Below are 12,498 nucleotides of genomic sequence, written 5' to 3' on the forward strand. Positions count from 1 at the left end.
TTCCTGGATCCTCATATTGTTGGAAGAGAAGAGAGGCAATTCATTAGCATAACAAGAGATTTTTGTTTTTGCAATATGATTTTGAGAAGAAAAAAGACTTTTGCAGGAAATCCAAAATGAATTGGCAGCCAGTGGTTTCAAACCAGATATTCAGTGGTGGAATATCTTCTGGAATAAAGTTTCCATTTCACAAGACTAGATCCTGAGTTGTATGAATGGAACTTTCTTCACATGCTGCACTTTTCCTGTTCCCTTCTCCTTTGTATACCAAATACATCCCAAAAACCCCAATATTGGAGGTTGATGGACTTCCGAAATGTCATAGAAGGTAGCACACGTAGAGAGAGGATGCTAAATAATAGAAGATGAACTGACTAAAATACAAAATTTGGAACAAGAACCAAAATTTGACCAACTGTACAAATGAAGAATAGAGGAATTTATTTTGGATATTTTTTAATATGTTTATTTGTAAGACAGTTCCTTCCTATTTCTAATTGTATGCAATTGAAAATATCACAATACTGCATCCCACCCAGTACAATTATTTATTATTCACAACTGAAGGCACTATTATCAAATCAGCTAACACTAAAATAAATAGTTTAACAGCTAAAACTCAAAACGATTATTAAAATATAAACTATTAAAACTGATCCAATGAATACTCTGAATATTTTATAGACTTCTGCTGGCGTAAATTTTTATATGCATTTATCCTAAGACACATATTTTTGTATGTCTTTAATTATTTTTATCTGTGAACTTTTATATCAACATTTGTGGAAGTGTGAATATCAAAGAATAACTGTTCCATCAACTTTGAGAAGTGCAAATTTGACAGGTTTGTATAAAAATGGGCACTGAATAAAATTCTTAAGCATCTCTAGTGAAAACGTGCATATTCAATCCCATCTGCTTATAACTGGCACTCCCACTCTCACAATAAAAGACTATCTTTATTCACTTCTTTTTTCTTTCTTCCTCCTTCAAATTTGGACTAATCCTGACCCAGAGAAGGCAGCTTATTCAGGAGTTCACAACATAGGAAGCAAACAGTAGATTTATGTGTGACCTTGGCTAGGAGCATAGACAGTGAGGAAGCATCACCCTAATCTACCCAAACTACACTTGCTACAAATGCAAATTTATTGGAAGAACAAATGAAGGAAACTGGGAAAAGAGTTTCTATTCCATAATGCATCATGAAGATAAGAAGTTCACGGACAGTTGAAATTACTCAAGAAGAGGCAAGGAAATAAAGAGAATATCACAGAATAAAAAAACTGTCTTTGGCTGAGGAAAAGAGGTAGAAGCAAGAGAATCAGGCACACACATTACCAATGAAATTCAGGAACCAGTTCCAGGCTGCCCAGCTAGATGATGATCAACAGCCATTTGAGCAAATGATATCATGTATCTTTATAGAATACTCCATGGATTGAGTCTCCCTGAGAAGAAAAGATATATTATGGCAGTATGTGATTCCTTCGGAAAACAAACTGACGCAGCTCAATATAATATTTGAGGAGGTATATGGTCTTCTAGGTGCACACATAAAGGACATAATATTCAATATTATATATTATTATTCAACCCCATAACAACTATTCTTTCTTTTTGATTCATGGTGGAATGAATGATAGCCAGGAGGGATCTTTAAAGAATGATCCAAGACTATGAGGCCTTGAAAAGTAAGGTAAAGGAATAGCAGCACATGTAGTTTTTAATAATTCCTTGCAATTGAACATCTTGGTACAAGAAGAGAAAATTGGATGCTGGAAGCCAACAATTACACAAGTGTATACCAAGTCACCAAGAAAGATTTGTATTTTACAATAATGGCTTATATTATCTTTATTTTGGGAAGGGATGGGCTATAACAGGCATGTCAAACTGCCGGCCCACAGAACGGATGTGTCATGGTGAAACCGTGCCTACCCCATTGCTGGCAATGGGGAAAAAGTCCCGATATGTTGCGCGATGTCACGTGACGTTGTGAGTTTGACATGCCTGGGCTATAGCTTACAAAGAGTGAAGGAAATGTTTGGCAGGTGCTCTGTTGATCTCTTCAGGAGGACATTAAACTAAAACAAATGGAGGGCAGCACAAACCCGTAACCCAATAAATACCCAAGGACTAAGGACAAGAAAGGAGAATGCAGAGTGGGAAGTCCAGGAAGGGCAGAGTTTTAGGAAACTACAACAGAGAAGCTAGCTAGATGGTGCTCTTCAGAACGTCAACAGTCTCAACACACTAAAACATGCTCAAAAAATAAGTTAAGAAAACTAGAGATCCTACCTGAGGAAGAGCAACCTATTGTGATTGGCATCAGCAAAACACAGCGGACCATATTCATGACTGGTACATAGCACTGAAATGTTTCAGAAGGAAAAAAAATCCAACAAAAATCCAACAGAAAAATAAACTTGCACAGAAATTCAGGAATCAGAGGATAGAAATCCCACTGAAAGTATTCTGGTATTAATAAAAAGAGAGAGAACAAAAGTGTCTAGACAAGAGAAACTGTACCGATCATGCCTTACATCAACTGGCCATTCTTTCAAAAAGGCAAGGAATAATGAACATTTCATATTTCAGATTATCCTGATATCCTCTGGGAATTTACTTCTGCCAAGCACCAGAGGTCCAACAAATTCCTGTCTTCTCTTGCTGACAATTTCATTTCTCAAAAGATGGAGGAAAAAAGAAAAGGATCTGCTATGCTGGTCTTCATCAACAGAGAAGAATTGATGTAGAAGTGAAAGAGACTCATTCTTTGGAGAAAAATTATCAAATTATCCTTGCATTCATAATAAACAATAATAGACTGCATTGAATATTAATTGATAAGCAATTTTTAGGCATTCAAATTTGTAAAATCTGTCTGTTTAATATATGTACACCAAGAGGAACACTGGGGATCCTTCCACCCCAATATAATAAAAAGTGGAAAGCCCTTTTCAGTTGTAATGCCTCCTTTTAGAGCAGGCCAGTGAGACCCAGTGGTTCTATAAAGTGCTTAAGGCTTTATCCATGTCCATAGAGGAAGCTTAAAGTCCCCCCCCCCCTCTGTTATAGAAGCTTATTGAATGACTTTGGGCTGGTCACTGACCCTCAGTCAAACAGTCCCTCACAGGGCTGTAAGAACAAATTGGAAAATGAAAGGTACAATGCATTTTTTTTAAAAAAAGAGCTTGTTGTCAATATAAAATTACATCCAAAAGTAATAACAAAATTAAGATTAGATAATTAAGGAGTCTCAAAAAGAGATAACTTCTGATGTAAAATAAAAATAATATTGTATGTATAGCTGAGAGAAACTGGACATAGTAAGCTAATTTTCTATCATTCTTTGAAACGTTGAAGATACAAGGATGTTGGGATCCCAGTTACCGTATTTCATACAACAAAGTGGTTGCTTCCAAATTCTTATATGCTAAGCTATGCTTCCAATCATGTGACCACTGCTCTCATGATACACTGATCCTTTTGCTGAATGTTCAGAGCATGTGTTACTTAGCTGATTCTTCTCTTTAATTAAATTAGTTCTCCTTTCTCCTCCTTTATAAAACAAAGGCTATGCCTTTATTAACCATTCATCCAGACTGTACCTGTTTCTGGTGTCAGTTCTGTTTCTAAGCTTTCCTCTCTGTGCCCTTGCCTTGTTCTTTTTGTCTGATATTATGTTGAAGAAGTAGCTTTTCCTTCTGTTTCTGACATGGAGACCTGAGATGCTGTCTTCCCCAGTGTAAGAGCAATTTAATATTTTTCCAAGCTGACTGGATCAGGAAATCCTTAGTCAAGTCTGCATGCTGAAATCAATGGCTGTACTGCTGCTGCTTTCACACTGGGCCTTAACTTCAAAGCATCTGTATTTATCTGTTCCCATGGAGATAGGCACCCAAGCATTTTGCCATAACAAGCAGGAAGCACTAACAGGAGATGAACTGGTAAGGTGTAAGCTGTGACTCATACCTGGAAGGTATTTTTTGCTGGCTTTGTTTTCCAGGCTATTTCCATAAATACATAAATGTGTATAGATCCATGAATTAATTGTCATTTCCAGTTTCCTAGTTATACTGCTGCTTCTGGCCAAGGATTGGTGCTCTTTCTCTGATGAATAATAGTAGATACATTCCTAAAACTTCATAATTTCTCCAGGTTCTCCTATATTGGTGGTTTCTTTTAGGATATTTTGCAGAGACTTTTACTTAGAAGGCAGTGGCCTCTATTAACAGAGTTTATTGTGCAGCAAATGATGAAGAATCCAGTTAGCAGCTATCAAATGACATTGCAGAGGTAACTCAGACAAGCATGACAAACTTGGTGAAAAGGCAAACTCAAAACAAATGTGCCTACAGGAAGGTAAGGAAAACATACAGAGAGCAGAGCTTCTGGAATTCTTTGCAACCTCTTAATAGTAGCCTTGCCCTGGGGAATGTGACCCGGAGGTAGGTGCTTATAAACAGAGCCATCAACACTTTCCCAAGCCTAACTGCCTCTTCAATAGTGGTACACTGGGGGATTGTTTTCCAAGACTTTTTCTGAAAAACATTTGGTTAGAGCTCATGGTCTGGTCCATTTTAAAATATGATCTTTCTTTTACCAGCTTTTTCCCTCATTCTTCTTTTAATGAATTATCACCCTGATGGACAAATAGACAGCTGGATAAAGATTTGAGCTCTTTTTCATAACTTCTTTTCAATATGCCCATCGAGTTAAATATATATATATATATATATATATATATATATATATATATATATATATATATATATATATACATGTCTCTGTCCTTTCCTTGTCCCTTTGTTTATATTTCTGGTCAGTGCTTTTTTTGTTAAAAAAAAAAAAGTGCCAGAACTCACACACGTCATACAACGTGCCTTGCCTACTCTAGAAGGTTCCATCTAAAATCAGATAGATTCTTTTTCTCTAAATCTATGTCTGTCTGTCTGTCTGTCTGTCTGCCTATCTCCACCTGATGCATAAGGTAAGCCAATGATAGTGAACCTTTTAGAGACCGAGTGCCCAAACTGCAACCCCAAACCCACTTATGCATTGTCGGGTGCCGGGTGGGTGTGGCCCATTGGCTGGGTGTGGTCAGTTGGGTGGGCGTGGACCATTGGGTGAATGTGGCTGTGGTGGTAATGGCAGACTGGGTGGGGCTAAAAAGTTCAATCAATCAATTCCAACTTTGCAAGATCTTTTTTTCCCCCTGAGAAGTTGAAATTGACTCATTGATTGAACCTTTTTGATCTAAAGTGAAAAGGTTTTATCAAACCCAGCTGAAGGCCTAGGACTGGGGCGACAGCGTGTGTGCCCACAGAAAGGGCTCTGAGTGCCACCTCTGGCACCCGTGCCATAGGTTCGCCACCACTGAGGTAGGCAAAAGCAGCCCATAAAATCTGTCCTGTAAGGCACATAGAATCAGAACATTTGTAATGCTGAAGCGTAGAAGATTTATTTAAGCCTATACGCAAGAATCTGGTCAACAAAAGTTCAGCACTAAATTGGTGCCAGATAAAAGTCAACGGAATTCAGAAGATATTGGCCTTGTGGAAATGCAACAGCTCTAAACTGTTGACATGCTTAACTCTGCTCCCCAGCTTTGACTGCTTTTCTCATACAACTCCCATTATCTCTGTATGCAATTACACCACTATATACATTTATCCCACCCATAAAAGCATGCTGCTGCCTTCTCTCATCCCCTATATATCCCTCAAACTTTCATTCCTCATTGCCTTTCCACACTTTGTTGCCCCATTCTATCTCACCCTGTTCTCCCCAAATCTCCATAGCTGCTTCCTTTCAATATTCATCCCAATCAACACCTCCATATCTCTATATCTATCTCTTTATCATTTACCCATCCCCATTCTCCAGTCATTCATTTTCTCATCCTTCTTTCTTTCTACTCTGCCTCTTTGTGCTGTTCTCCCATCCTTAAATCCCATCCTTGCCTTCTGCTGTTTTTTTCTATCATAGGTTGGTTAGGTCTTCCTCTCTTCTTTTGTCTTTATTTCCTGTTCCTGAGCTCTGAAAAGTCAATCTGTCCTGGTTTTCACTGTCAGTGTTCAGACAATCAAATAACCTTTTGCTCTTAGGATAAATAAAATTTTTGTAATACTGATTATACACTGTTCAAAACTGATTACAGGGAAAAGTAATGGATAATTGTTTCACTGATAGTGAAACACTATTTTTTAAAATAGTTTTTCATATAGAGATGGTGATGAGGAAATTATGTCATGAAATGTTGGGTGGCTTTTGAAAAATGAGAATAAGGTATGTGTACACCAATTTCTTATTTTATTAACAGACAGCTAGTGGTGATCAGGTCTCACTTTCTCTCCAATCAATGACTGTAATTCTGATTGATTTGATTATGTACTTGTGAAAGAGACAGACCAATATTTAATTTTATATATGAGGTATACTATCTGAGAGGCCATTATGGAAATTAAGAGTAATGTTTTAAAAATTGATTTTACTTCATTAAATCTACCACTTCAGTAATCATATTTCACTGAGATTTCTACTTGAAATGAGAAAGGAACTAAAAGGAGAGGGTCTGAATGGGAGGAGAATTAATTCTATTTCAATTAATTAATCTACTAATCTTACTGCAGAAGATTTAAAAGGATATGATCTTAAATATTCATACTCTGTATGTTGATTTTCAGTTTTAAAATGTTTTTGCAGTGGTTGATTGCTTCACTGAAGGTCCTGATTTTCCATTCAAAGGCATAAGGAGTCCTCAGTCCAGTGGAAATTGCACAGTAGCTTCACATAAATTATATTATTATACATTAAATGGAAAAATGTTATAGAAAATATAAATAGATGTTTTTGTTGTGTGGTCCTCCACCTTATTAATGTATAATAAATGCAGTGTTATCTATAGTCATTCTCTCTCAATCTTTATTTGACTTAGACAATTCTTTATAACATAGCATTCATTTATTTAACTTTGTGACACTGTTCTCCTGAAATCTAATAAGTTAAAATAAAATATAACACATTAAATGCAAAACAGTTAATTATGTCTGTGTGACTATATCTTTCTGAGGAAAGACTTCAAAATTGAATTCCTCCTCTCAGAAAGCCCAATTTATTTTAAGGTGGGCCAAATTTTATTTGCTATAAACCTGCCTGACATTAAATTTAAATACCAAACCATACCTTTGATGGTATGGCTTCTGCTCCAGTTATGAGAGATGAAGTAATTCTATCTCCCCCCAAATTACCCTGGTGGGAACATCAAAATTCAAATAAATGTGCTATCAGATAGATGTCAACTTGGGCTACCATCTTGGTGCAACATGAGAGCCAGTTTGGTGTGGGGGTAAATCAGAAGTTTTTGAGTTTTGTCCCATCTTAGGCATGAAATCTGGTTGGGTGATTTGAGCCAGCCACTCTCAGCCCAACCCACCTCACAGGATAGTTGTTATGGGGAAAACAGAAGGAGGAAGGAGTGTGGCATATGTTCACTGCCTCGAGTTACTTATAAAGTTATAAAGGCAGGAGAACAAACTAATAAATAAACAAATAAATAAAATAAACTAACAATAAATTGCATTCATAAGCTGCATAAAAATTTAATCTGTTCATGCAATAGCTGTGGTTAAAATTAACATGACACAACATGCCATATATAGACAGCTATCATGCTTTTCTAAATGATACAATATTGCTAAAAGAATATGTGTTTTCAGCGTTAAATTAAACAAGATTCTTGCCTTTTAGTTAACACTGATTATCCAAAGTGTATTTCAGTCCTGAAGATTTTCTGTATTAGCCTTTATTAGGTGAGAATTTCTCTGAATCCTTTCTTGCTATGGTTCAGTATTATGAAGAAGATGATAGGCCATCATCTTTAAAGCAATCTAATCTATGGGACTTAATGATTTGCATAACGAAGAAAGTAATTTTGAAGTATGGCTGAGGCCCATTATATGCCTGATCAGTTTATGCAATAGTCTATGAAATAGAGCCATGTAAATTATAGGATAACCTTGACTGAACAACAGCCATGCATTTTCTTCAAATCTGTCTCCAAAATATCTCTGTGTATGTACTGTTATCCTGAGAGACAAAGATATTGCTTTACATAATAAAGATGGAAATAGGGGATAGCCAGTTCGCACCACTTCGGCAGAACCAATAGCTAATTTTTTGTTGCCCAGGCCCAGAATGGACTTCCGGAAGTGGCATCCACACAGAGAACTGGTTGTTCACATATTTGAATCCCACCACTGGAGGAAATCATTTTCCTTATGGAATGGTGTGTTTCAGAAATATCCCTCAAGCCTGAAGACAATAGTCCTTAACTTACAACAGTTCATTTATTGCTGTTTGAAGTAACTTACAGTAATTTTTTACACTTACAACCATTGCAGCATCCCCAGGGTCACATGATCAAAATTCAGATGTGTGGCAACTCACTCATATTTATGACGTTTGCAGTGTCCCGGGTCATGTGATAATCTTTTGCAACCTTCTGGCAAGCAAATTAAATGGGGAAGCCAGATTCACTTAACAATCATCTTACTAATTTAACAACTGCAGTGATTTACTTAACAACTGTGGCAAGAAAGGTCATAAAATGGGGCAACATCCACTTAACAACTGTGTCGCTTAGCAATAGAAATTTTGGGCTGATTTGTGATCATACATCGAGGACTGTCTGTGTTCACGTCTGAAAGGTTTCTTTGGTGGTTACATGGGTGCCCAAGAAAGTTCCAATAAAATTGTAAAAGACTTAATATCATGACACTGTGTACACACTTAAAAATTAAATCTCCTTGAAGTCAATGCATTCTGCGTTCATATCCATGTGATTTACTGTTGCTTTTTTTTTTGTATCAGAAAAGTTGAAAAGGTAGGGAACTGCTTTATGATTGAGGGACACAAAATTAAAAACTGTTGAGCATAACCAAATAGCAATTACAATCTCTGTGGGTGCTTCCGTTCAGTTATAGCCTCATTTCATATTATCCTTACCTACACAGTAATGGGAAATTAATGAGGAATTTCTCTTTTTCATTCATGAAGAGAGCATATTGTAAAAAATTGTATTGACTATTTTGGCAGTTTTGGATAACCAATTTCAAAAGTATACCATTCATTCCAAACATAAAGAGCAACTGAAATGCTCTACAACTAGGAGGTCTGTGGGACTTTTCACTTAGAAAAATCAACCATTAGGGGCATAGTTTTGTATAGTCGCACTGAGTTTCTGAATAAATATGCTATTATTATTATTATTATTATTATTATTATTATTATTATTATATATCATAATTATTATATGCATGACCAACTTTTGAACAAATGCAAGGCAGAATTTCATGAAAACAAAACCCATATTTCAATAAAACTCTAAGCAATAAAAATATTTGAAATGTCAATGGATATGGTTCTTTGGGAAGCTACTAAAGCAAAGGAAGTACAAACAAAGCTGATTAAAATTAGAATCAGTTTATTATCACAACTGACTACAATTGTTTGCATTGTCACAGGCATTTAATGGCTATTTAATTCTTGGATTTGGACCTAAGTAACTGCTTGATTGCATTATTTCCATAGTATTATCCATCCTCACAATTAATTCTTCACAGTTAGAAAGCTGCCCCAGTCTTGCATGATCTCAGCCTCTCCTCTCATATACATAGTATTTTCGAATCAATGCTTGAAAAACTATTCCCATAAATTTGCTGCCTATTCAAAATGCTATGATTAGGGTGATAAATGAAGTCTAATTGAAAAGGTCACTGAGCTAAGGATCCTTTTCAAGGTTATCTCTGTGCTCTTCTAAAGAAGATACATAATAGCTGCTGCCAAAACATATGCTTAGGCCAGAAAAGAAGGATGGAGAGAGGAAGAACTTTAAGATTGGCCCATTTTGATACTAGATAATATAAGAGTACTCTTGTTGTATCCTGTAACAATAGTTCCAGCAGGTTTTGCAGTTTGTTCACCGATGTAGCCTATCTCAAAGGGCTGACAAGGACAGTCCTGTTGATTATGGAATCCTGCCTTCCTTCTTCCACTTCCCTTTTCACACAGCATTTTATGCAAATACTGAAAGATCGCCTCACCTCCTCTATTACATATCAGAAGTATACTAAGAACCCTTCAAAAATTAAAAAGGGGCTTATAATTTAGTTTTAAAAACACATACAAGGAAGGAACCTGGAGATTATGGAACAGAGTACCCAGTGTGAGTTAGAAAGAAAGAAAGAAAGAAAGAAAGAAAGAAAGAAAGAAAGAAAGAAAGAAAGAAAGAAAGAAAGGGGGGGGATGGAGGGAAGGGAAGGGAAGGAAGGAAAGGGAAGGAAAGGGAAGGAAGGAGTGTGTGGGGGGAAACTGACATGGGAAATATAAAATAATTAAAGAAGCCAGTTATATTGTTATTAGAAGTATATTTTAATATGTATAGCAGGGTATGAATAAATCCATCAATTTATGAATGATGAAATTTATAACGAAGGTTAATGTATGCATCATATACTATACATATAGTCAATATATAAATATTCAGCATGTTACTCCTTTTTCAGGGAAAATCACATTCTATAAAATATAGAAACAGAGTAAAAAATAGTAAGTCAAATAAACTAGAAGTATAAAGGAAGAAAAAGAAACAGATAAATCTGATTCATCCCAATAGCATTCCTATACACCTTGGCATCCTTTCATACATTTTTTTCAAACCTTTTTCAAACCCTTATGCATCCTGGCATAAAGGTGTATATACTTCCCAAATTTTGGTAGCTATCATCCTTTATACCATCATACCTTTTTGATCAGAATTTGGCCAAACATTTTCTCAATTAATCCCTTTGATTTTTTTCTCCCAATAATTTCATTCCCTTTATCTAAAAAAAAAATAACATTATTCCAATTGTTCCATCCAATTATCATCCAGTGAACCTTCCTAAGATAATCAGCAAGATCTATGCTAGACATCTCCACTGGAAATTTTTATATCAGGTGAAGAACCTTCTAACTGAGGAAGAGGGAGGATTTACAGCAAGGGTCTTCAAACTTGGCCCTTTTATGACTGGTGGACTTCAACTCCCAGAATTCCACAAATCATAAAAGGGCCAAGTTTCAAGACTCCTGATTTACAGCATATCCCTAGGATCAGAGATTGACACTTACCTATCTCTTTAAAAATATACTCAGTCATCTGAATCAATTGTTTTTTTTCCCGTTTGTAGATCTTAAGCAGCCCTTTGATTCTTCTAGTACCAAAATGTTTTGGATCACATTTAAAGTATTTAAAATTGGTGGGCTATTGCTTAACTACAATATGTACTCCATAAGAATACCAGCTTGAGGACGAGATGAACATAATTGGTCACCTCCCAATCACATGGTAACCGGCCCAATTTTACAACATTTTTTGTGGCAGTCATAGAAGCAAATCCATTTTACCCAGTTGTTATTACTGTATTTATTAAATTTATATGCTGACCTACTTGCCATCAACCACTCTGCCATTAATACCTGTTGAACTATGAGAGTTGTGGCCTATTTCTGTAAGGAACACACAATTATAAGAAAATAAAGGTTATGCTTTAAAAATTGATTTGGGATTCTCAAGGGGAAAAAATATAGGCTATCTCTTTTAAGTATGCTGCTAAAGTTGCTCTGAAAGCCAGAGGAGTTTAGAAGCAACTTTCTCTTATCTACTCTCTAGGTGCCAGTACATACCAACTGCACTGAATTTTTTTGAAGCCAAGATGCTGAGTCAGGTAACATTTGGATCTTTATTAAATCAAGGAATCAGTTACGTCTCCACCAGCTTCTTAAGTTATTCCAAGTAGTCAAATGTTTGTCTAATATTGCCCTACATCTGGAGATAGGGATCATAAAAATTGAAATGGGCATATAGTTCTATGTGTTTTAAGTACTGGCTAAAACTGTTTTTAAATCTTAAAAGGTTGAGCATTTCTTATTCTGACAGATAAAGTATACAATAAAAAGTATATTACAAAAACTGGATTTTCAGCTGTTCCTAAGAAAGAACAAGTTATGATGTTCTCAGACAAAAGTTTCTCAATATAGAATTACAAAGCATAGAAAGCTGTTACCCCAAATACAATTGGCCATAGCAAATATTATTGTAAACCAGCATTATAATTTGATCAGCTTAAAATACGTTGGATTTTCACTATCTTGCTATTAGTAATGCTGGATATAAATTCTGGAAATCTGCTTATGCTTAAAAGTTTTGCCCTTGTGAAAATAGGAGTACTGACTCACAGGCTCATATTTTACTTTATTATATTTTTAATCAAAATACTTGTAACTAGCATCTCTTTTTAGCCTATTTCCTAAATGGACTGAAAACTTCAATGTACGGCTTGCTTTGACAAGTAAAATCTTAAAATCTTTAAACATAATTCTTCCATCCCTAAATTAACCATAACCTGTAAGAATGTGGGTGTTGTTTATAGCAAAGTGAGAGCCACTTTGGTG

At 35.8% G+C, this 12,498-nt stretch overlaps 1 long non-coding RNA gene across 1 annotated transcript; it reads right to left on the minus strand.

The window, feature by feature from the left end:
- Positions 1–439: 439 nt before the first annotated feature.
- On the minus strand, positions 440–3,841 carry LOC120320414. The gene is made up of 2 exons (XR_005559953.1): positions 3,615–3,841; positions 440–1,451 (listed from the first exon to the last, which is right to left on the minus strand). It is a non-coding gene; the product is annotated as an uncharacterized LOC120320414 (long non-coding RNA).
- Positions 3,842–12,498: the final 8,657 nt, after the last annotated feature.

Source organism: Crotalus tigris, unplaced genomic scaffold (genome assembly GCF_016545835.1).
Source record: "Crotalus tigris isolate CLP2741 ecotype Arizona unplaced genomic scaffold, ASM1654583v1 scf7180000021360.248163, whole genome shotgun sequence".
NCBI classification, from domain to species: domain Eukaryota; kingdom Metazoa; phylum Chordata; class Lepidosauria; order Squamata; family Viperidae; genus Crotalus; species Crotalus tigris.